We start from the raw sequence: 27,169 nt of genomic DNA on the forward strand, positions 1-27,169 counted from the left end.
AACCTTTCCTCCATTGCATAATTCCACCTAGCAGCACCGATACCATCGTCTCTCTTTTGTTTCGCCATGTTTGAAGGCTGTGTACGAAAAAGCTTCTGTGCTCCTATTGGTCAATGTCACCCTGAACCTGTCACCGAAACACAAAAAAAGTTCTGTCAGGATATTGTGAAGCGTCACAGACGTGGTGTCGGTTATCGTCCATTATGACACACAATATGAGACAGAATGATCGATTCTTGCATCCCAAAGGCCATTGTGGTTGACGAGTCACCACGACACTTGACATCAAACATTCATGTCAAAATCAGGCTAATATCGTGTAGTCTGAATCTGGAATTATTAGGATGTGCACCACAACTGCTTCGGTCATAATGTTTGACCTCCTGACTTTTGTAGCCAAGACTGGCAGGAGGCTGATTTTGTCCAAATCACTTGACTGAAGAGAAATGCGTTTGTAGAAGAGCCTAGTGCAACTTCTCAAGCCTGGCTGACATTTCAAACTGATGAGGACCATAAACACCCAGTGGGAAGCTTGGCAGTCTCCCATTGCTTCTGCGTTGCTCTCTCGTCTCTCCACACGTCCCCAAAACAAGCAGCCAAGCCTGGAGGACACGTCCACAAAGAGCTGCCCATCTTTTGGTCATTCCACCCAAACTGGCACTGCAGGGAGTTAAGAAAGAGAAATAAAAACTGTCCTTCTTTGGGCAATATTTCAGCTAGAACAGCCAGCCAAATCATCCCACACTAAAGATTCAGAAGTTTAATTCCTTGGCTGAGAAATCTCAAGACGAATGCAGCGAAGAGTGTGGATATGAAATGAGAAGGGATTGTGTTGGATGGGGTCGTTCACCTCTGTTAATATTTCAAAGTATATTTAAACATATTCTGTTTATATTCTAAATTGCACACATTTCCAATAAATTAGATTCAAATAGCCAAAGTCCAAATCCAAAAGTCACACCTGACCCCGCAACAACCTCTTGTGATCTGCACGCACTCCATCCCTCTTCTGAGACAGCAAAAATTAAAGAAAAAAACATAGCATACAAGACAGTATAATAAAGAGGAAAAAAACAACCTCACAGTAACAGTCTTTCTGAGAGACAGTTTGTTTTTTGTTTTTTTCTAAAAAAGCACATTAGCATTAGCTAGAGCAGCTTGGAAATTACAAGGTGCATCTGCTTTTTCAACAAAAAAAAACAAAAAAAAAATGGAAAAAGTGTGGAAAACTGGACACTCAGCTGTCACCTATTTCCCTTCTTAGTGACAGGGAAGAAGCTAAATGTGCTAATGCTAGCAGCAGCAGCACATCACATGCAATTAAAAAACATTTCTCTCAACAGCTAAGTTGACTTTCTGAAGTAGTAGAATTGGTATGACAAATTGACATGTATGTACAATAACAGTATTTTAATGCTAAATCAGGGGCCGTATTCACAAAACATCTTAAGGCTAAAAGTAGCTCCTAAATTGCCGATTTAGGAGAAACTGTTAAAAATAATGGGCGTGTCAGTCCTAATTTTAGGAGTCCTAAATTTTTGCTCTAAGGGTATTTCACAAAGCATTTTAGCGCTAAAACCAGCTCCTAAATCTGTGAAACCTTAGACTCCTAAGTCACTAAGACCAAATCACAAACAGTCCTAATCCACCCAAAGACATTGAATACCATTGAGGCAGTAGCGATAGAGCCTTGGGTGCTGAACCTTTTCTTCATAAATGCATTATATTTTGATTTATAGATTTAAATCTACGATGAGATGGCAAAAAAAAAACTTTAACAAATAAATAAATATTGTCAGATTACCTGTGGCAATGGTTTTCATGAGTTCACACTCACAAATGATTGAATAGAGTAAAAAAATAAAAAAAAAATAAAAAAAATAAGCGTATTTGGTGTGCTGTCCAAGGGGATCGAGGGCTCTGAGATGCAGACATCCAAGAGGCGGTCCACAATTCACTGTATATTAGGGATGTGTCACAATTTTGGAATATTCGATTAGTTGATTTAATTATAGAATATCGAATAGGCTGTGCGATTGTCGTCTTAAAAAATCCTCATGTTTTCAATGGTGACACGTTCATGTAACCAGAGGGTGGCGCGCGCGCTGCCAATAACGCACTTAAAAAGCTGTCAATCAACTCTTAGACAACAGCAGAACATAGACAAGCGTGGCATATAACAGAGACGTCAAAATCAATGTTCACACGACACACGCGCTGGCATTCAAGCTGTTCACACGACACACGTGCCGTCATTCAAGCTGTTCACAATGATATAACGCGTTTGGGCAGCCTAAAATCAATATGGCTTGAGGTATGCTTGCTGCGATAGTCGGTGTTGCCGGTGTTCAGGAACAACATTGGTATCATCACTTGTCACCGCTCCCGAATTGGCGCTAATTTGAAAGTGAAAGTAAAATTCCCTCGGTCATTCATGGTGCGTGTCCACTAAAAGGTGCCGGACAGGACAAAAGCGAGGCGAACGCCGCGAGCGAGCGACACTGATAGTCCACTGGCGAAGAGCGAGCGTTTTCAGTTTATTCCTGCGGAAGCTCAACGTAGGAATTAATTGAAAACGCTCGCTCTGCTTCGCACTGTTATGAATGGCCGTGCGGATTTTACTTTCACTTATATTAAAGAACATATTAATATGTTTTAGCACATTACAATCATTATATGGCTTGAGTTAAGACAGCATATTCTCTAATGAATTAAACAGTTTATCAATATCATACAGATAGAAAGCGTGAATGGTCTCTCTCCCTCTCTCTGTTTGTGTGTGCGTGCAGGGGAGGGGTGCGATTTTCGAATAATAATCGAATAATTCGCAGCGATTTTCGAAAATTATTTTTGCTTGAAATGCCCATCCTTACTGTATATACTAGTTTATACTTTAATTAGTGACACTTAACCTACATTTTAAAACCTTTATTTGAATATGGCAACATTTTTATTAAAAATATTCATTTGAATAGGGCAACATTTATATTTTAAAACCTTTATTTGAATATGGCAACATGACACGTCATTCTACAATATTTCTATGATTAAATCGCTGACTCCTCCCCCATCAGCCAATCACTGTGTGTTTACTCCATAGCAACGAGGTCAACCCCACCCTTACTCTTAGCTTAAGACTTCAGTCTATTCCTTAGTAAAAGTTTGTCTCAGCAGCTTTGTGAATAGATTATAAGAGAAAACTCTTTGCTAAAAACTTTTACTGCCATTTAGGAGAACTCTTAGTGGTAAGATAAAATGTTTTGTGAATACGGCCCCTGGTGTCTCAAACTCAAATGTCTGGGGGCCATTGCAGTGATTGACACCTCATAGGAGGGCCATTTTAACATTCAAGCACACGAAAGCGCAAAATTTCTGAAAATTTACTTTCCTTTGCATTATTTCTCATTTACTTCAAATTTCATTACTAAAATATTTTTGCCATACTTAAAAGATGTCAACAGCAGTGTCTCTATCATTGTTACATACAGTATTAGTTTTTAACAGTTAGTGCAAATATTTTCCCTTACTTTATTTTAGCTTAAATAACATCAAAATCTTGCACTGAACAACAAACAAATGCAATCCCTGAATACATTTGTACACTATTCTATTTCTTGCCAGACACCCGGCAGCGCTTCTGCTCACACAGCTAAGCCACATTTGTCCAAGATGCCGTTTGAGCACCAGTAACGTTTATTGGTAGCATTGGATGCATTTCGGTGGTTTAAATCGACGCTCGCGACTTGCGCGAGTGCTTTTACTGTAATTTAGGCAAGCACGCTCATGATAGAAGCAACGCGGTTGAGACACACATGCGGTGCGGCGCGCTCATTTCTCCAGGCGTGCCTATGCTGCGGCGAGATGAAAACATCTCAACAATAACTCAACTCAAAATCTCAATTTCAGAATGCCGCGAGCGCACCGCAGGTCAAAGCGCTTTGGAAAGAAGGAGAAAGCAGCTCGGCTGCTTATGTGAATGGCCCCTTAGAACAGCGACTTTTTCTTTGCATATGGAATATGGTATGAGACAACTAGGGAATAATAATAATAATAATAATAATAATTTAGCGGGTCGGATTATGTTTCATTTTTGAGATCAGTTGCGGGCCGGGTGGAGGGGGGCCGTAAATGGCCCGTGGGCCGGCAGTTTGAGACCGCTGATCTAAATATATGATAATAGATTTAAGCCATTTTAAAAGACATTATCTTGGTAATAGCATAGGTTTTAGCCAGTTAGCAAAGCCAAGTTAGTATGTTAGAAAGCTAACTAATGCTGAAGGTACGTGTTCAAAAAAAAAAAAAAATCAGCACCCAATGATTACAAACAAAGACTTTATATACAGAAAGGTGCACTCGCATTATTATTAATGGGAGAAGGTGCAATGCGCAATATGGTGGAATATGTCCCGCCTTCTAAATAAGAGCCAGTCGGCGATTAGTAAGTTATCAGCTGCCGTTAGAAGCTCCGGTTCCTATAGAAACAGTCAGACGAGCGGTTCCTATAGAGACGCGCACTTAGGACTACACATGCGGATTAGTTTGATCCAGCCTGAAAAATGCCGTTTTTTTTGTCATGATGAGCGTTTAGAAAATTTATGAGACAGTTGTTGTCAGATTTCATTTGCGATTTCATTTATGAAATTTAATCAAAAGCATGGCGAACAGCTTCGGAGAATTAGATGTTTCCCTATTCAAAGAGATAGGAGCTGCACCTGCATGCCCGAGAGGCGTTTCAAAGATGGCCGCCGAGTGAAATTACTTGTCTTAAAGGGACTTTGTTATAAATCATATCAAGCTTTTAAAGCATGCACGACTTTTATTAAAAGCCTTTTTAGTTATTTTATGCACATGGGCATACTTTTTGACTTTGATTGAAGAAGAGTGAACAAAAGGATCTACCCACACATTATTTGATATGCATTGATATGTCCTTTTTTAAAAGAGCCTGATTTGAGATAAGTGCAATAAAATTCAATATCACATTTCATAATGCTTTCTGAGCTTTCATTTTTTGCAAAAACACCAATTGCATACAAGCGTACAATAGCAAATTTTACCCTTTCAGTCAGTCTCATATCCTTTCATGAGTGGACTACGCTGAAAATAGTATACCAAATACCAAAGATAGGATAAATTGCTTCATTTGAAATTGTTGAAGCAGCTGCGTTCCAAAAACATGATGTTTTAGTCCAGCCCTCTCCATTAAAACCTGAATACACTCTCGAAAAGATCTAGCAAATAGTTCAGGCTAATTCTGTCTCATGTTCTAAAGAACTCGACATAAATATTACGGCCAAATGTGGGACTTTGAAAGCACACTCATCACATTGATGAAGAGCTTCGTTAAGGACTCGATGACTCAATGTTTGTATCCTTAAGCAAATGAAACACTACAATAACACTTCTCATTTCGAACCTCTGGCCTCAAACTCTCAGGGCAATTGAAAATCAACTGCAAGTTTTAAAATATGTCAACATATAACATCAATTAAGAAAATTAAATTTTTACACTGGTCTAGGTCCAAAACTATTAAAAATTGGAATAAGAAAGTACTCTATGGCCATCGTTCATGAAAACACAAAAGCAATGTTCATCAACAGTAACAAATATTTAATTATGTTGGGATAGTCGAAAGGTTTCACTTTAAATCATGTACCTGGGCAGTCAAGTAATTGCCATTGAGATGAATGGGAATGCTGCTGGATAACTTTCTTCTGAAATTGTAAACCTTTTTGCAAGCAATGTGGAAGTAAATATGTCTGTCTCACACTGAGCAAATTACCAAAATACCAATCTCTAATTAAAATTTTTAAAAACTTTCTCAGGTACATAAACAGTGAAACATTCACAAGTGCCAGAGTAATGATCAGCATTGAGCATCTCAAAGGTAACAGATCCTGATGTGATTTTTAATTATTGACAGCCGTTGCAAGGATGAGAATGAACATGTTTGGAATGTCAATCTTAATTGTTCGGTATCATTAGTGAATTGTTCTGTTGTCGTTGCCTTTTCCTTTCATGAGGCTCGGATTCAGGATAAGGCCAGCGTCAGATACTAATTACAAAGAACGTTCATCCTGCGAGTTAATGAGCATGTGCCAGACATTCTGTCAAAAGCTCAAGCTCATCTATAGCATATATTCAACTCTGACAATACCAGAGATACACAGAATATCCTAATGTGTTCCTCTCCTTTCATCAGACAGTCCTCTGGGTTTTGTGTGTTTGTTTTTACCTGTGAACTAGAGCTGAGCAATAGCAAATATTCACAATAGATTCACAAACATTTTGCTGGCAATATAAAATTAAGCAATATTTTCAATTCAGCAATGTGCTTTCTATTTGGCCATTAAGAGCATTTCATTAGAATAATTAGAGTCTAGTCTTTCCAGCTAATTTAGAGTTGGTAAAAGCTCAATTAAATGCAGAGAATACGATTAAAATTAAATCGATTCAAAACTTTAATTTGCATTATAAATTAAAAATGATTAAATCCTTGCATGCCATTTTTTTATGTTTGTAGTGTTCAAGGTTGGTAAGATTTAATAAAGGGATAGTTTTGTAAATTCTGTCATTTACTCACCCCTCAAGTTGTTCCAAACCTGTATGAATTTCTTTCTTCTGCTGAACACAAAAGAAGATATTTTGAAGAATGTCGGTAACCAAACAGTTGATGGGCCCCCATAGTATTTTTTTTTTTCCTCCATACTATGGAAGTCAGTGGGGTCCATCAACTGTTTGGTCACCCATATTCCTCAAAATATCTTATTTTGTGTTCAGCAGAAAAAAAATAAATTCATAGAGGTTTGGAACTACTTGAGGGTCAGAAAATGATGACAATTGTTTTGTGTGAACTACACTGATAAAAATGATTCTGTTGTGAAATAAATACTACATAAAAAAACAAATGTAATTTCTACATGAAAAAGTTTGTTCAGGAAATAATTTAAAAAACTAAGTAAATTCTATAATAGTACTTAACTGAAGCTTGTAGAAATTAAAGCGTAAATATCAATATTATAAAATTAAATAAAACTACTCACCTTTTCTGATACTGGTGTTCCCATCATGCACTGGGCCTTCAGCTGTATTTACACTGTTTTATAATTACTTTTGTTTTTAGGTGTAGTAACTTGCAATTTTGTGTCATCTGGAGTTCATTTTCTACTCAAAATGACAGTCATACTCAATAACGATCAATCGAATGTTACTATCATTGTGTATTGTGTACCAAGTATTGAGGTCTCAGTGTTCAGGTGCCGCGTTACTTCTATTATGTAGTTATGGTGTCTACACAATATTCATTGTATTATTTACTTGGATGTTTCTAAGTAAAGCATACACTTTAAAAGTGTGATTTAATTCAGTATTATATTGTTTGAGTAAAAAGTATTGCAAAGGAAACTTCAACTAAATAGAAATTACTCAACCTTTTACTGGCCAAGTTAAAATTACTTATTTTCTTTGTTAATTTTACTTAACTTAGTTAAGTAGAATGTACTTAATTTCATATGTGAAATTTACTTAAATATGTGCGCAAAATCTTGACAAAGAAAAATTAAGTAAATTTTTCTTTCTTTTTTTTTCTCCAGTGTATCTTTTTAATGTTTCTGAATAAAGTCTCTTATGCTCAACAAGGCTGCATTCAGTAGGTAAATTAAGCTGTTTATTTTATGTATTAATCATTAAATGTATTAAAATGCATTTATATTTAAATCACAACCAGTGGAAACTATTTAAGTTAAGTCTGCCATTCTTAAGCAAGACTCTGAAAACAAGACTTACTGTCAGACCAAATAAGTTGAACTCACCCTAAACCTAACTTGCTAGATGAACTTTAAAACATTATTGGCAATACTTGTGTCACACACCACATCGCCATCTGCAGGTGGGATGTCTTCTCCCAAACCACTACAATAACACTTTGAAAAGAGAGTTTGATGACTACAAAAATAAATTTATTTAAACAGTTTAGCTATTTTTTTTCCAATCATAGCCTTTAGTTGTTTGAGTTCACAAAAAATGCTTTTAAATCAATAATTTTTAGCGCACAATAATAACCCCGGGTGTACTTTTACTTCATACACATGCACCTCTGTGTTCAAAAAGTTCAAAAGAACAGTGCTAAAGAACAGGCACAGCTGAGGGATGTATCGAGACAGGTGATGAATTACAATTAAAATGCTGAATGCACACAGTATAGAAAAACAATCAATGTTCAATTTCAGATCTGTCACCTGCTTACATGTTTGATATAAATACGAAGAGAGCAAATAGGTCTGTGATATTGCCGCTCACATCCCTGTCTTTCAGTTGAGAATGACTGCTCAGTAATTTCAGAACTTCTGTGAGAGAAACATTCACTGACCTATTTTCATATCGTGCCAGTTGGGAGACATGCTCAGTTATTGCATAACGATGAACAAGACTTATACTGTACCACCAATGAAAATACAAACACTCATAATGCAGCCATAATTACCCTCAGAAGAAAATAAGCCATTAAAAAAGCATTATATGACAACATATCAAACCAAGCAGCATTTATTTTAATAACATGCACTACTGTTCAAAAGTTTGGGGTCAATAATTATTTATTTTTTTGTGTGACAAAAATTCTATTTCAAATAAATGCTGTTCTTTTTTAACTTTCTATTCATCAATAAATCCAGAGTAAATGTAATAAGGTTTCCACAAAAAAATAAAAAAATAAATAAAAAATAAATAGTAAGCAGCACAACTGTTTTCAACATTGATAATAATAATAATACAAACTGTTTCTTGAGCACCAAATCAGAATATTAGAATGATTTCTGAAGGATCATGTGACACTGAAGACTGAGCTAATGATCCTGAAAATTCAGCTTTGGCATTAAGGAATAAATTAATTTTCAAATGAGTAGTATAGTATTTCACAATATTACTATTTTTACTGTATTTTGATCAAATTATTGCCGGCTTGGTGAGCATAAGCTTTCAAAAACAATTGAAAAATCTTACCAACTTACTTTGAACGGTAGTGTACTGCGCTTTTAACACATTTCACAAAAATTGCATGGAAAAGTCATTTGGAAGGAAAAAAGGTTTGCATAATTTGTTTTGTTGATACACAATACCAATGACATTTTACAAGTAATACACATGTACAAACCTTTTTTGAAGGTCACTGTAAACCAACCGCAAAAATTTTCTGACATAAAATGTGTGACAGAGTCTTTACATAGGGTTGGGTATCGAGAACTTCCAAATTTCAAAGAACCGGGTATTCGATATGATGCACACATTTCGATTCTGTTAATTGATTCCTGATTTTTTTTTCAGTCATTCTCGCACTGTGAACGGCAGTGAGCATTTTACAGATGTATTTATCTGCTAGGACCTGCGACGACAACCTTCTCATAACGCACATACGTAGTTCATTACAATCGGCACTGACTTTTGCTTCAACGCGGCATTGATCTGAAGGAATGCACCGTGTTTGGGGCTGTTCACGTCACGTGTAAAAACGCTCCTTTCCAAAGCGCTTTCACTCCTGTGGCGTCTGTTGTTGCTATGCAACCATGAACTGTGCTATGCAAGATGACGGGGAAGTATCAGCAAAGGATTAATTGATATCTAGCCCTTGCATTAGCTTTACTAGATATATTTATGGAGATGAGAAATAAAACCCAGCTGAGCTTTTGATGTTGTTACGGAAAGGCCGAAGCTGATTGGTTGGTTCTTGTCACATGACCTGCAGTGCGCTTGAGGCATTCTGAAAAGCATATTGGAGCGCCTGGAAACATTTGAAATAACGAACATTTGAAATAAGGCGCCTACATTTAAAATAATGAACTATGAACTCTAACCCAGCCGCGAGTCCTGAAGTACCAGATGCAGCTAATATTAGCAATAGCAGCGTCTCACACTCAGGTACAAAAACAGTTACAGCCTACTGGTTATAGCCTAAATGTAGCAAGAATAAAAGGTAAAAACATTATTCTTGAAGTATTTGCTATTTTTTTCTCTCCATAAAAAAAATATTGGAATCGGAATCGAGAATCGATAAGAACTGGATTCGATAAGCAGAAACTGAATCGGAATCGTTAAAATTAAAACGATACCCAAATCTAGTCTTAACAGAGTCTTAAACATTCACACACTGTTATGACATTTCAAAGTCGAACCACAGAAACATTCTCAGCTTCAATTGTAATTTCTGCTGCATTCCAAAGGAACTCATTATCTACAAGGTCTTTCTCTGTAAAGACACAGAGTGGCAGGTAATTTAAAAAAAAAAAAAAAAAAAAATCCTGTCAAGGTGTCCACACAGAGGAAACGTATCAGTCTTTTATAAGAGCTTGAATAGCATTTAAAAAAAAAAAAAAAAAATCATGATGCCATGCTGGGATCTGTTCAGCACCCTCCTTAATTAGTCCAAGAGATTGTTTTATTTTACCCTTTCTCTGTCTAAGAAACCACTAGGTGATCTAATCAGCCTTCTTTTTGCAGTCTATTCAGGATCTTTGCATCACTTCTCCCTTCAAGTTCTCCCTTCAAGCGCCATTTTCTTTACTAAATGAATTCTCTTTTCACAGTTTTCTTTTTTTTTTCTTAGAGTCTGCCAATAAGAAAAGAACTGCATTCATTTCAAGTTCAAAGAAAATCTATTTATAAATTGCATGAATCAGTTTTAAAACTGTTTAACATAAGGTAACCTTGAAAGGTAAGTTGAAAGGTAGTTTGAATGTATCAGCTTTAATTGAAGTAGCAAAGAATGATTGGAGGATTAGAACATTATTAAAGGTGATTTCCAAAAATGTGACAGCGGGCTATGGTCAGATTCTTTGTTGAGTCAATTTAGAAGACTATGAGGCATTTTTTGTGTGTCAATCATTTTGCACGTTCACAGGGAAGCCCATATATGGAAAGCAGGATGTTGAGACAATTAAAGCAGATCATTCAAATTAATGATCGTTCACCCAAAAATGAAAATCATCAATTCTGCACTCTTATGTTGTTCCAAACCCACATGGCTTTATTTTGTCTGATATTTCCTGACTGTTTTTGTTCATACAATGAAAGTCAATGTGGTCCAAAACTCAAAGACATTTAAAATAACTTTGTGTTCTGCAAAAGTCATACAGTTTTAGAATGACAGGAGGGTAGGGATGCACCGAATATTCGGCCACCGGAAATTTTCGGCCGAAAATGGCCCAAAAGTGCATTTTCGGTTATTGGCCGAAAGACTTTTATCACCGAAACAATACGGCCGAAATGTTGTGATGACGCAAACAGAAACCGCGAGATCAGCTCCTCTGATGCATTTGTAGCGGACGTTATTCCTTTAATCGCAGCACTAAAGCGTCTCCTAAGCGTTATAAAGACCATTACTTTGATGCGGAAATAAAGCAGCGCGCACGAGAAATGATCCAGGCCGCGATGACTTGGGTAAAGTTGGTTTTATATTCGCACATTCGGACATCCGTATTCAATAGCCTTGTTAATCACACTACATTGGACATTCACAAGTAAATATGCCATTAAAACAATACTTGCCTATTTTGATCGACTGTGAAAAATGTTGTAAGTTGACAATCGTTATACGTCAATACAATATCATGTCGCTGCTTAAAATTCGCAAACATTAATTTATTGCACATTTATTGGAAAGTCTGAATTTATCAGAAGTCTGAATGTGCGAATATAAAACCAACTTTACCGAAGTGCCGCGATGGATGCGGAGAACCCAGCGCCCAGCGCAGAAGAACGAAATCAGAGCGCAGAAAAAAAGACTTGTCTCTCTGCACCAGATGAGGGGCATGCACCCTCGTTGTCTGATATGTTCAGTGAAATCCTGCAAGAAATATTTACTAAAATGTTTAACTTGACCCCACTCATGTGTACATTAAATAATAATGTACAGGACATTATTATTTAATGTACACATGAGTGGGGTCAAGTTAAACATTTTAGTTTGAATTTTATTTTATACTGTGCATTGTTGCAATGTGCTAAATAAATATTTGCATAATTTGTAATTGATTTATTCTTTGAAACTTTAATATTAATTTATGCAATTGCAATGCCTTGATTTTAGTAAAGCTAGTACACAGTCATAGCCATAAATGCAGTGGTACTAATAATTGGCATAATTTCTTTCGGTGTTTCGGTTTTCGGCCTTGGTTTCCTCTTTTTCTGTTTTCGGTTTCGGCCAAGAATTTTCATTTCGGTGCATCCCTACAGGAGGGTGAGTAAACAATGGCAAAATTTCCAATTTAAGGTGAACTCTTTAAGTGTCTCATTCTTCTTTATAAGAAGATGGTTGAAAATGTTTTTGACAACATTGACAACACTAAGATGATGCTCTACTGCTCCATCTAAGAGTATTATAGTCACAACAGTACAATGGAGTAAATGTCAAAAGAGGCGTGTCTAATTTAACATACAGTATCGTCAACACAAGGTAACTGAAAGTTTGTTTACAGAATAAAACAATGATAAAAGTGGTAACAAAGAATTAATGGACGTTCTGAACATTTTTATAGAGAAAGCAATGTTACAAATCCAAGCCCAAAGCAAATATCCTGCCTGTTTGACCTTGTGGGGAAATGAACTGGCACTGTGAGTGGGTTAGAAGAGTCTCATTTCGTTCTGATGTCTTGCTACTCTATTTTCTCTCCCCAACAGAGTCTGTTCAATTCTTTTAAACCAGCATAAGGTGTGAGGGCAAGATTAAGAATTGTTGTGACGCAATCTTCTCAGAGAAATGCTCTTTCCTCTTATCGGGCACACTTGAAAGTGTTAAATATGTCATATTCACCTTGCTTGAAAAAAAGTGGTGCCATGCGGCACAGCAAGGACGAGAAGCCATTCTGCCTTGTGCCTCAGATACTCCTGTATGATTTCGAACTGACATCTTGAAAGAAAGAAGGGGAAAAAAAGATGCAAAGTGTCTCTCAATCAAAATCCTCTTTGTACCAGCATGAAAGGTGTTGTAAAGAAATGAAAAGTTGAAGTCGAGTCTGTCAGCAATTGTATCCTTCCTGCACGTAGCTTACTTTTTAAAAAGCGAGGTGAACTGAAGCGTCCAGCTGTGAACAGAGATCATTAATAGAGAACAGTTCAAAGATTTATTAGAGTTGCTTCTGAAAACTAATGCATAGAGGCTGCAAAATCTAGATTGTTTCTTTGTTTCAAAGGTTTTAAATGTTTTTAGACAGTTTCTTTTGTAGCTTAGAGTTAAGCTTTGTTTTTTTCTATACACAGCACAGAATTCAAATGAAGATCTCAGTGGGGCTTCATAATTCAACAATGTTGACTTTTACCAAATAACTACCATCTTTTCACTCACAAAACTTAAAACACAAGCTAGTGCAGTGACACACACAATTGCTTATGATGATCTTAATCACATCAAACTGCAATCCATTACATCTATGTAGGGTGTTTCTTCGACTACAGGTAATTTTATTGGAATTTTTTCTTTTTATTAAGACAATAATAAGCATAATTCATTTATTTTTGCTACTCATGTTTGTTCTGTAAAGATTTGATTGTATTAGCCTTGTTCCAGACAAGACTTAATAACTTCAACTAAATCTCACTTAAAAAGTATGAATTAGACTTCCAAAACCAAAACTTACCGAACTTTTGAACAGAAGAGTACATTTTTACACAAATGACAAATTCACATAGCTAAGCGGTCACTTCCACAATGACTACCAATGCTAGTACAAATAAAAAAAATTATTTGAAAAAAATAAATATGAGATGAGACAGGTGAAGAAAACAAATTACAATTATGGTAAAAAAAATATATATATATTTAATGTGCATCATGTCCCATCAAACTATTTTTGTGCAATTATGCAAAAATATTGAAAATATTATATAATTGTGTCTATTTGATACATAACATTCTAGCCTCAGCAAGACAAAGAAGGATTTTTTTTATTCAAAAAACGTCCATGTCTGAGAAACATCCAATGGTGTTTTAACTTGTAACAGCACAGCTCACTTAATTTCTTAACAAAATGTGTCTGGGATACAAGAGAGAGAGAGATAGAGAGTTAGGGGGAGACAGAATCTGCTTTTGGATCAGATGACAGATGTCTACCACAGCTCTCAACCAGATGTTCGATAACTTTAATTTAAATAAATAAATAAATACAACAAACACAACAACAATAAATAGCAGCTCCACTTAAACCACAAACTAATAAATGGGACCCACTTTATATTAAGTGGCCTTAACTACTATGTACTTACATTTAAATTAATAATTTGATACAATGCACTTATTGTGTTCATACATGTTTTTACATTGTACTTATATTTTAAAAACACCTGCATGTAATTACATCTGTAATTAATTTCTGTTATTACATTTATAATTACACTGTTGACCCATCCCTTAACCCTTATCCTTACCCTTAAACCTACCCATACCACCAAAGCTTTCCCTAACCTTACCTGTATCTCACCTCAAAAGCAGCTAAAGTGTTTTGCAATTCAATATGAACCCAATAAGTACATTGTAATTATTTTGTGATGTAAGTACACAGTAGTTAAGGCCACTTAATATAAAGTGGGACCAATAAATGTCAGCTGTCTGGAGTCCAAATTCAGATTATTTCTATATGGGTTTATTAGGTTTATGGAGTAAATCAATTAGAGGTGTAACAATACATCAATATGGATCGATACATTGATTAATTGACTAACGTACTGATGCAACACATAATATGTATATATATTTTCTGTGCAAAAGTAATATGCGATTAAAACTTGCTGTGTCTTTACATCGAGCTTAATCATCTGGTTCTTCCAGCTGAGCTGACTTTTGGTTAATTTACTTGTTCATTTTAGGACATTTGGTTAATCAAACTCTTTATACCGTATGTCATGTATCTAGGTCAGTGACCTATGATCTGCCTCCTTCATCCAAAATAATGCCATGTCCCACACTCAACCGATAAGCCTCAAGCATCTGACTCACGCTGTTCCTAACCCAAATCCAGAGTGCCTGCTCTGCATTAGAAAAGCATTGGAAAAGCACTCAAGTGTTGTGTTTATTGCTCATTGCATTGCCTTGCATTTGTTGTTATTTTCTTTCTCAAAGAAAGGATTACAGCTGGCAGCGCTGAAGTCGTACTGGATTTTATCAAAGCTGTGCAAACGCGTACTATTCCATACATTATTTACAACTATCAGAGGGGTACGTGACCATGCATATTTATTAGAAAGTGTGAGACAAGCCAGACCTCTACCCCGCCAAAGACCCCAAGCAGCATCCATCTCAGAACTCACCAATGAGCTCCTTCAAGATGATAAACCAATAAAAATCAGGATTTTCCTTTCTTCAATCTACACAAACATGATTTATACGCATGTGAATGCGTCAGACCAGAAATGCAAGCTCATGTGAAAAGTTTCACTTTTCGCTGTATTCCAAAGTTCAAGTTTGGTGAACTCTGACCTGCGAATACAACCAGTAGAAGATCGATATGTCATGACATGACCCCTTGACTGAATTAAAATAATGATATTTTTGCAGTAAAGTCGAGTAGATTGTTTATTTTTTTACACTTTGAATGTAATTACTATTTGTTATATGTTGAATTCATGTTTATAAAAAGACCATGTTCGTTGCAGTGTCCGAAGAAATTTGTGTGCTCAAAGTCTAGTGTGACCACGGCTTTAGCCAGTAGCTTCATTTCACATGCAAAGAGGTAAGCTAATCATAATAGCCAGTCACTTAATTATTGAGGTCTTAGGGTACCTAACTAAATTCTAAATAAACCTTCATTAACATCGCACAATTAACTCAGGAAGAAAATAAAATGCTACAAAAGCGTAAAAAAAATATGGCCATTTGACATGCAAATCACCATTTGAAAATCATTTATATAGTAGTGACCAAAAATCTGTATAATGTTTTGTTTTGTTTTTTGGTGGATTTTGGTGGTTTCACAGTATATCACAGTATTTTTGTATTTTCGTGACTGAACCTTTATAAAAGTGGCTTATTTTACTGTCAGGAGTACACTGAATATACAAATATTGTAATGTCAAATACAAATTTACTTGGAGGTAATCAAATTCAATTTATAAAAAATAAATAAATAAATAAAATGTATAAAATCAATTTATAAAATCTTTTAAAATATAATACAATGAAAACTGTAATTATCCTTAAAAATAAATTAATAAATTGTATTATTATTATAATTTTGGGGAGCACATTCCACTGTGCAATAGTAATATATTTCATAATTTTTAGACCAAACTTTTATTATGACAGGTTGTAATGAAGACCTTTGATTTTCTGTGTGTTTTAATGAACTGTATTATTATCATTATTACTACTACTACTACTACTACTACTACTACTACTACTACTTGAAGTGCACTACTCTGCAATGGTAATATATTTCTGTTATAATTTCTTCAAGTTTTTGAGAGGGTTGTCCTGAAGACCTTTGAGTTTGTGTGTATATAATATTGTGATTTTTTTCTTGAATTAAATAGTAAAATGTTTATGAAGTGAGCTCTCAGAGTAGCTCTGGAGAAGAAGTTTATGTGGAGTGTCCTCATATAGTGAGTCGTTTTTCATCACTGTCATAATTTTTTTCATCTTGTAATGTCTTAATATACAAATACGCACTTGGAAAGCTAGCAGGAAGTATATTTGTTTCAGTTTTAATCACATTTAGCCTATTTATCCAGTAGCTTCTTATGGTATGCTGCTGGAATGCAACCCCAGAGAATACATAAAGCTGTTGTGTTCCTCTTAGGGACACTCTCAGTAGGAGAGCATGATGGGAAATAATCTGCTGTCTGTGCGGCCCAAAATGTTTTCTGCCATTTCCTCCGCTTTGGTCCATCCAGCCTGACGTCAATATGTGGATTAGAATGTTTTCATCTCTTTCACTTCCTCCTCCCTTAATAATCTAAAAGCTGCTTTCCCAGGAAGCAAAACAGCGACATGTGTAACAAAGATCAAAAATCCCTGAGCCAGAGAGAGGATGATTTATTTTGTTTATCTGCATCTTTGTAACAGTGTAACTCTATTATTCCCACATTTATTTACAGAAATATGTGTTGTAGGAAGAAGAGTGGGATGCCTCTCTGCTCCTAATGCCTGCTTTCTATTATTTAATACATTTCCTATGTGTTCATCACCTATTCACTGTAAGGGGATTTACAAAATAATAATCATAATCTTCATTTGAATTATTTTAGGAGGCTGAAGAGAGGAAGCAAAGGGATGCAACAATATTAAAACTCATTCATGTCAAATAACATAAATATGCAATAATAAAATTCCATCCTTTAAATTTTTTTTTATTCCATACTAATTATTTTGAAAGAACTTAAATAATCAACAAAAACTAAACTTGCTTTAAATGCTATAAGTTAATTTATAATTATGTTATGAAAAAAAAAAGATTAATTTCAAGATTACTTTTTTTGTATTAATAAATTTAAAAAATAATTGTGGTATGGTAAACCTAAATGTAAAAACACAGCAACTGAGAATGCAAAATTAAATTATATTAAATATATTAAGCCGATATTGTATTTCTAATATTGGCAGATAACCGATACCTGCATACTGTATATTATGCATCGCTAAGAGGAAGATAAGGACCTCTGTTATCAAGGACACAAATCATTTTCTTTGGTAAGTTGCTATAAAAACCCACTTGACTCAAATCTCATATGCTGTATGCTTCTGAGGTGCCAACAGTGCCAAAAATCCCAAATCATGATGGAAAGAATCATGAGATCTTCCACTCCGAACATCTCATGATTGCGTAAGCAAGACTGCTGACAGTCTGACCAACAGTAAAACACATTGATAGCGACAGAATGCATTTTATATGTCTAGTACCACATTTAATGATGATAAACAAGTCACACAATCCATATTTACGGCATAACACGAGGAAATGCTGCAGAGAAATTGCTTATGATGCCTGTCTAAGCGAAAACTGGTCGTCTCCTGCTGATCCTTCCAAAAAAGTAAAGCTAGGGACTAAAGTCTCATCAATACTTGTCTGTCACTGCGAGGGACAGCGGTCCTCAGGGCATCTGAGAAGAAGCTACACATGATTCTTCTTATTACTTATACTCGAACAAAGAAAATAATAGGCACACTATGTAGAATTTCTAATCTCAGAAATGATAAATGGAAATAATGGCATTATATGCTAAATATAATGTAACTCCATTAAATGTAATTTGTTCCTAGATATGAAATAATTCCTAAAATGACCTAAATTACAGTAAAGCCTCTTTAAAGCAGGTTAGTATTTCCTCAATATTTAGCCAGCCACTGGATTCTGTGACTGAATTCAGAATAGCATACTACTCTTACTAATATTCATGAGATGGCAGAAGGATTAGTATGCTAGTATGCTAATCCAAATTCAACCGTTATCCAAATTCATTCACCAGGAATTTCATTTTTATACCATAGAAAGTGAATGAAAAATCTATAATATTTTCATTTGCATTTTCAGACACTGATTACTTAAGGAAAGATGAGACTTTGGTATAATTATTCAAGAAAAAAAGGAATAAAATACTGATCAAACAAGGTGTTAATCTGATCATAAACACAATAAATTACTACATGTACAAGTCATCTCTTAGTGTTATATAATGGAGAATCAAAAAGAGCAAACAAAGCTGTATCTCTCAGTACCCTGTGAAAACCATGCCTTCCACAAACCTTAGAGTGCTCAGGGTCTAAAAAAAGCCTTCTTCGTGGACCAATCCCAACTCTTTTTTTACCCATGGCATTTGTCTTGCCTTTAAAAATTACCCACTCCAGAGATATGACTATGCAGCATGTGATAACAAGCCGCCAAAATCGTAAAGGCCAAGGTAAGTTCAGTTGCTATTATGCACACCCTCTGGATTTCCTCTCATCTGCATCACTCTCAAGAGGACATAAAGAACAGGGCATTTGGGATAATGGGCTGAGACCCACTCTATTATTTGTACTGAGGGAGTCTTAAGTCCTCTGAGTTTTCCCTCTCAAGAATCCGAACCAGCCAAGCAGGAAGTCAACTTAGAAATAAAGCCATTTCCTTGTGTTAATAAAATAGCCTCTCACCATTTTTCCTTTTCTTTACTTAGCACCACAACAACTCTCCAAAGACAATAAACAAATTGTTTAATTTTAGGTTTATCTGCTACCTGTGAGCTAAATCTTGCAAATGTATTTTTATTTTATTTTTTTTGCCTATGGAGACATCAACAAAACAACTAGAATCACAGTTTTACTTAGGAAATTGGACAAAAATAGGATAATGGAAAAGCACAGACTTTGTATTATTTTAAGCATGTAACAGGATAACACCTTCATTGCAAACAAACTCAGATTGTTAAATGCCTAAAATATCTATATCATATTTAGCAACTTTGATGAAATTGCTGAAAACATTTCCACACAATTAATGCAAGTTCATATCACAAGACTAGAACAACTGCATTCAAACACATAACGCTTTGCTAAACAAACTTAAAGGTGCTCTAAGTGACGTCACACGTTTTTAGGATTTGTATCGAATCTGCTGTTCAGAGCGCCAAAGTCAGCCGTTGGCAGTTTGACACGCGATCTGAATCATGATTCGATACACTGATTCATGATTCGATACACTGATTCATTTGCGCTCCGAATCTTCCTGAAGCAATGTTTTGAAATCGGCCATCACTAAGTCGCTATTTTGTTTTGTTTTTTGGCGCACCAAAAATATCGTCGCTTTATAATACTAATATTGAACCACTGTACTCACATGAACCGATTTAAATATGTTTTTAGTACCTTTATGGATCTTGAGAGAGGAAATGTCATTGCTCCCTATGGAGGCCTCACTGAGCCATCGGATTTCATCGGAATTGAAAATATCTTAATTTGTGTTCGAAGATGAAAGATGGTCTTACGGGTGTGAAACGGCATGAGGGTAAGTAATAAATGACAGAATTTTCATTTTTGGGTGAACCCTTTAAGATCTTGTAAAGCACCACATACTAGTCTAGTCATCATGTAACCGTCCACAACAACTTTTTAAATGACATAATGACATTTACACGATGGCTGTCATAAACGCTTGTTTGATGGATTATTCAAACATACACTATATATTGAAGAACAGGTTAAGTAAAATATCATGAATATGTAATATAATGCATAGGCGCCGATCCCGTGGAAAATTACGAGATATTCTCCATGGATTTTAACAAGAAAAAAAAAATCGATTGCTATTGTTATCAGAAACGATCCTTATATATATAGTTTATTTAAGGCCGTTTCAATGACGTTATTTTAATGGCAAAAGTCGAGAGCGCGTCCAGTGTTGAGCGAGCACAAATCTCAACTCGGATTTCCATCACTCTCGCGCTCGCTCAGATTCAGAATCAGAACTTAAAACTGTCCTTGCCCTGTCCCTAAAATGGTCTTCTTTCCTGGATTTAAAGTTGACAGAAGCTTTTAACCACCTGACTTTCATGACTGACTGACGAAATAACAGTGTAGGCTACCTTTAGGTAACGTTACTGTCTGATCATCAGATTTCAATGAGAGCACGACAACACTCATGAAAAGAATGTGCTTGTTTTGGGTCGAATTCAAATGAAACATCCAGTTGACATTCATTTGAGTTCCCTGGTATTGATATACAATCATAAATAAACTTCTTTGATCTTAATGAGAGAAAAAAACTATGCGAGGGCGGATTCGAACCGCTGATAATTAGAGCATGGGCGAATTTCTGACTGTATTAACGATAACGCTACCACGAGACCAATGGGGAATACTAAGACAAAATGCGAATTTGTCTAAAATATAGTAGTAGTTCGATACTTATATTGTAATGTATCTGTAAGAATGAAACTATAATATCTTTAAATAAAAAAAAAAAATAATAATAATAAAAAAAAGGGGGGGGGGGGGTACTGGGCACCCACCGGCAGAAACATAAATCGGCGCCTATGATATAATGTATATATTTATCAAAAAAATTCCCGTCTAGAGTTCCATTTTTAGCTAAATAAGGAGTTTTCTGAGGTAAACGTTATGCGAGTCGCGTGGCATTGTTCACAAGCTATTTTTTTGACGTCCTTCCGTGGTTCATACACGGATTGAGCGATGACATGATAACATTCGGTAAGCTGTACAGTATCTTTCAACATACCTTTTGATGTTTCTTCATGTTTATTTCGTGCTGTAGCAGTAAAGATAATCAGTTCATGTGCGCTCCGTGTTGCCGCTTCGCTCGAGCTGAGGCGCTACAACAATCTCTGTCACGGCACAATTAAAGCTGCAGTATGCGAATTTTGAAAAACGCTGTTGAAAAGTGAATCGGACCAAGCACCAAAACACACTTGTAAACACTCATGATGAGGGAGGACAGCTCAGTGCACAAGACAGACATAAGCAGAACAACTGTAGAAAGAGAGAGATGGCAGGGGAATATAACTTTAAAAAGAAGTGTTACGATCAGGCAAGAGGTGAGAGCCGCGTTAATATTGAGGAAGCTTTCTAGTGCTGCAGAGACCTTAAGGAGCATGGGGGCCTGAAAACGGACACCGCAGTTGCTTTATTTCTTCTCTATATGTGAGTAACTTTGGTTTTGCTGTGTTTCACAGAACTAAGATATGCTGTCTTTTTGTTTGAATATAGGCCTAATTGTGTCAGCTTGTTTGTTAAAAGATTTGTTCACTTTCAAATTAAAATTACCCCAAGCTTTACTCACTCTCAAGCCATCCTAGGTATTTCTTTCTGATGGACACAATTGGAGATATATTAAAGGTGCCCTAGAATTAAAAATTGAATTTATCTTGGCATAGTTAAATAACAAGAGTTCAGTACATGGAAATGACATACAGTGAGTCTCAAACACTGTTGTTTCCTCCTTCTTATATAAATCTCATTTGTTTAAAAGACCTCCGACAAACAGGTGAATCTCAACATAACATTGACTGTTACGTAACAGTCGGGATCATTAATATGTATGACCCCAATATTTGCATTTGCCAGCTCATGTTCAAGTATTAGACAAGGGCAGGACGTCTGGATGTGCACAGCTGAATCATCAGACTAGGTAAGCAAGCAAGAACAACAGCGAAAAAAAACAGATGGAGCAATAATAACTGACATGATCCATGATAACATGATATTTTTAGTGATATTTGTAAATTGTCTTTCTAAATGTTTTGTTAGCATGTTGCTAATGTACTGTTAAATGTGGTTAAAATTACCATCGTTTCTTACTGTATTCCTGGAGACAAGACTGTCGTTATTTTCATTTTCTAAACAATTCATAAACACAACTTCATTCTTTATAAATCTCTCCAACAGTGTGTAATGTTAGCTTTAGCCACGGAGCACTATCAAACTCATTCAGAATCAAATGTAAACATCCAAATAAATACCATACTTACGCGATTAGACATGCTGCATGACGAACACTTTGTAAAGAACAATTTTGAGGGTTATATTAGCTGTGTGAACTTTGTTTATGCTGTTAAAGGCAAGCGCGAGCTCTGTGGGCAGGGAGCGTGAGCATTTAAAGGGGCCGCAGCCTAAATCGGCTCATATTTAATGATGCCCCAAAACAGGCAGTTAAAAAAATTAATACAAAAAAACTTTCTTCAGCTCATACTCGTTGGTATCGCTTACTGCCATTATAAAGCTTGGATGTGTCAGGATATTTATTAATATATGTCCGATTGTATTCATCAGAAATAAGAAAGTCATATACACCTAGGATGGCTTGAGGGTGAGTAAAGCTTGGGCTAATTTTCATTTGAAAGTGAACTAATCCTTTAAGCTTGGAATGTCTAAGCTTCCTCTACCGTAACTCTTAATGTGTTTATTTCTTTTGGTTCCCCTTTTAGTGATCAATATAACCTCATAATCTTGTAACATTTCTAATATATTAGTTACTTGTCTTGGGTTTTAGTGTTATGTAGTGAACTGTTCATGAAAAGTGTTTTTTTGTTTTGTTTTGTTTTGTTTTGTTTTGTTTTGTTTTGTTTTTTCGGATGGAAGGGATGACTTTGCCATTGAAGGAGTAGAGGAGCTAGATAACAATTAGACATTCGACCTAAATTATCATAATAACACAAAAAGCTTTCACTTACTGATGACCATACCCTTGGGCGGCAGGCACAGCAGATTCTTCCATAGTCATTGCATGTGTTGCATAGTGTGTACGTGAATGCAGGAGCAGAGGCATCAAGATAGGGTCGTGTTTGTTTTGGTAATTTCAAATATCAGCAGCGTTTACCAGAAAATGCTTACTGCACCTTTACAACATGCATGTTGCAAATGTAATGTTATGTTACAACATTACATTTCATAATGAACCCAGACAAGCTCAGTGCCGACTCGTTTTCCAGTTCTTTTTTGTGAATTGGAATGTGTGCAAAGGATTTGGGTGACTGAAGGGTGCAAAGAATACACGATGCATCCTTCAAAAGCAGCTAAAATGAAGGACACGAAACAAAGTCTGCTTTCAAGGATGCTTCAAATTGATATGGCATTCGGCCGCCCTTGATGACTTGGCATGATATGTCGTGATATGCAGCCTTACTACTGTCTTATTACTACTGTACCTGGTTATGTCATATGACAACAAAATGGCTACCTTTATGTTGGACTTCAATGATGACTACACTGATGATTTGGTGAACAAATATTATGAAATAACAAAATATTATCAATATTTAAATTGTAGAGCCCGACCGATATGGATTTTTGGGGGCCGATGCCGATATTAACTCGAAAAGAGCCGATTTATAAGCCGATATTTTGATTTTGAAAATAAACTGGATATTAGACCCATTTCCTATAAACTACACTTACACAACATTCAATAACAAAATATCTGCCCGTTCTATGTATGTGGGCTGTATAAACCATTTTCCAGAAGGGATTATGTTAAAAAAAGCCTTAGATTACAGTCTCAATGACTAAACAATTGCACATCAAAAGTATATATTTTTTAATGATCAAAAAACAGTCTGGTTTTAAACATTTAACAGTTTTACTTACTTCCAGTTGAAGCTGGTTTTAACAGTCTGTGTGTGTACTGTAAATAAATTATAATACTAAAGTTAAAGTAAAAGAGCTATACCAAACAAATTCAATATTCAACAAAACCATGTCAATGAATTGAAAATAAAATTAAAATAAGTTAAATGGGAAACACTGCAGATATATTTAGAATAAGTTAACCGCTAACGTTATAGTTTGACCCCTTATTAACGTTCGCGCTCTTCCACTGATAAACATGGTATTAGCTTTGTGGCTAATCTAATATAGCAATGCATTAGCGGCTGTAAGTGATGTTACAGAATATTTAGAAGTGATAATGATAGGACCGTTAGCTAGAACTACCACACTGTTTTATATACAGTGTATGAACTAAATCTATAATCATTTCACATGACGAACGACAGACTCACCGTCAAAAGAGTACATCTCCGTGGCACTTGGGTAAAGTTGGTTTTATATTCACACATTCGGACTTCTGATAAATTCAGACTTTCCAATAAATGTGCAATAAATTAATGTTTGCGAATTTTAAGCAGCGACATGATATTGACAACCAACGATTGTCAACTTACAACATTTTTCACAGTCGATCAAAATAGGCAAGTGTTGATTTAATGGCATATTTACTTGTGAATGTCCACTTAATGTCCAACGTAGTGTGATTAACAAGGCTATTGAATACTGATGTCCGAATGTGCGAATATAAAACCAACTTTACCCAAGTCTCCGTGGCTCGGCCTTACAGTCTATGGGCTCGGCTGATAGCTTTCTTCTGTAGTGGATTTCTGGCGCTGTTGTCAACTGGGGAGTTGCAGAGCTCCCTCTGGTGGGCAAACTATGCAACACTCATAACATGAGTGAAGCATGAGACTCTGTTTCTCATGTTTCATCGGCCGTTATAAACGCCGATGCCGATTTAAATGCAATTAGCTCATATCGGCCGATAATATCGGCCGGCCGATATATCGGTCGGGCTCTATTAAATTGTAATAGTTAAAACATGTTTTTTGAAATTAATTTATTAGAAATGTGTAAATAAAAGACAAAAATTTGAGCCAAGCTAGGCTTTTAAAGAACTTCAGAAATATTTATATATTAGCAGTTTTTTTATACAAAAAATACATAAATATCTATTATTATATGCATTTTTAAACATTTCAGTAAATCCAGACAAAAATGAGCATTGCATCATGGTATGGCAGAGTTCAAAAATGAAACAATCATACAAAAGCAATTCAGAAACAAACTTTTCATTTTTGTTTGGTTAATTGCAATAAACTGTCTTTTTATTATTACACAGGCTTGGAAAAGGGGAATGATCACTCTTCAAGCCAAAATAGAAATGGAAGAGCAATAACTGCACTGTCAACAGAACAAAAGCAGACGTAATGATAAAGGCCAGCACACTGTGAACACAACATGTACAAAATCCAGAAAGATTTTATTCTTCTAAAATTGGCCAATCACTTGCAGTCCATTGCTTTTACTGTAAAGGGAGGGAATGGTTGAAGATCTTCAATAGAAACTGCAATTTGCAAGATCGTTTTATGTTTGTTCTGTCGTCACTCTTGTATTAATTCAGGGGTTTCAGGGCATTCAGAGTCACCGTGGATGTGTCTCCACTAACCTGTATTCAGAGAGCAGAACTCACATTGAATCTAACAAATCCTATAGCATAAAGAAACTGTCAGTTTAATATAAATCATTAATCATGCATACCCTAATGATTTCCCTTTTTTCTTGTCCAATCGTTTAATGCAAGCAGCGATTAAGGCACAGTGCCAACGGCCAACGATTGGTGGAGAGAAAGGTTGGCACATTCTTCTTTCCTGCCAATATCTATTCTCACTTCCTCTTGAGTCGATCCCAGCTGTCACAGGCAGACAGAAACAGGACAGAGGAAAGCCTCAGATCAGCTCACGGATCACAATCCTTAAATTCCCAACTAATACAGCCACCACAACCTTCCTTCAGCACCACCTTACCTTGCCGAGATGAGCTGTCACAAAAAAGAGCTGTTTCTTATGTTTCCAAATGTCGCAACATAGAGCTTTAAAGTGCCTCCATTATGATTTTTCAGATTACCTTTCATATAGTGTGTTATATAGCTGCGAATGTCAAAGGTCTGCAAAGATCAAAATGCACGATAAATGGAGTCATTGTCTGAAATGATTCATGAGTAATTCCAGCCTTACTTAATGCTAAAACCTACGTTTGAAAATAATTAGCATAATGCCAGCCTATGGTCTTCATTGGCTGCCTGCGATCAGTCCACTTTAACCTGCCTTCAAACACCGTAATGGTAGCTGAGGCCTGGAAGAGTTCGGTTTGTGTTATCGATATTTTGAAAAGATGCTTGTTTTTTGTTGTTGTTGTTTTTTTGCACTGCAAAAGCAAATCCACTTTGGATGCATTTCCAAAGAATGAGGACTCAGGCTTGAATTGATATGGTAAAACCAACGGCATCATTACTGTTCATATCACTGTGTATACAAGGGCTGAGGAAGCCTCCGGAGCTGAAATTCAAATAAAGTTAAAGGGTTAGTTCACCCAAAAATGAAAATTCTGTCATTAATTACTCACCATCATGTCTTTATAAACCCTTAAGACCTTCGTTCATCTTCGGAACACAAATTAAGATATTTTTGATGAAATTTGAGAGGTATATGACTCGTACATAGACAGCAATACTTTCAAGGTCCAGAAAGGTACTAAAGACATTGTTAAAACCATCAACGTGACTGCAGCGGTTCAACCTTAATTTTATGAAGCGACGAGAATACTTTTTGTGCATTAAAAATTTTTTTATTCTTCTGTGCCATTCTCAAATGTTGTTTACATTCAGCGCTTCCTGGTTCTATGTCAGAACGGCAACTTATTATTGGCCGGCTCCTGCGTCAGCATCACACGCCTGCGTCGTGCTGCTCATGTGATCAATACCGAGCCGGCATTCGGGCGTAAACATGGAAGCCATCACTGTTCTTACGGCGTCATCTGCGTAAGGATGACAGGGAAGAGAAGCGATTGTTGAATAAAGTCGTTATTTTTGTTTTGTTTTTGCGCACAAAAAGTATTTTCGTCACTTCATAAAATTAAGGTTGAACCACTGCTGT

At 35.9% G+C, this 27,169-nt stretch overlaps 1 protein-coding gene across 3 annotated transcripts in view; it reads right to left on the reverse strand.

The window, feature by feature from the left end:
* The window catches only part of igsf21a (immunoglobin superfamily, member 21a), a 268,267-nt gene that overhangs the window by 227,967 nt on the left and 13,131 nt on the right, over nt 1–27,169 (reverse strand). Inside the window, exon 1 of one of the 3 annotated variants that reach the window (XM_048173324.1) lies at nt 21,190–21,578. The exons of the other annotated variants lie outside the window; for them this stretch is intronic. The gene's annotated coding sequence lies outside the window, so the exon portion shown is untranslated. Of the gene's footprint in view, nt 1–21,189; nt 21,579–27,169 lie in introns of those variants that run through there. 3 annotated transcript variants of the gene reach the window in all.

This window comes from Megalobrama amblycephala, linkage group LG21, assembly GCF_018812025.1.
Source record: "Megalobrama amblycephala isolate DHTTF-2021 linkage group LG21, ASM1881202v1, whole genome shotgun sequence".
In the NCBI taxonomy this organism is placed as follows: Eukaryota; Metazoa; Chordata; class Actinopteri; order Cypriniformes; family Xenocyprididae; genus Megalobrama; species Megalobrama amblycephala.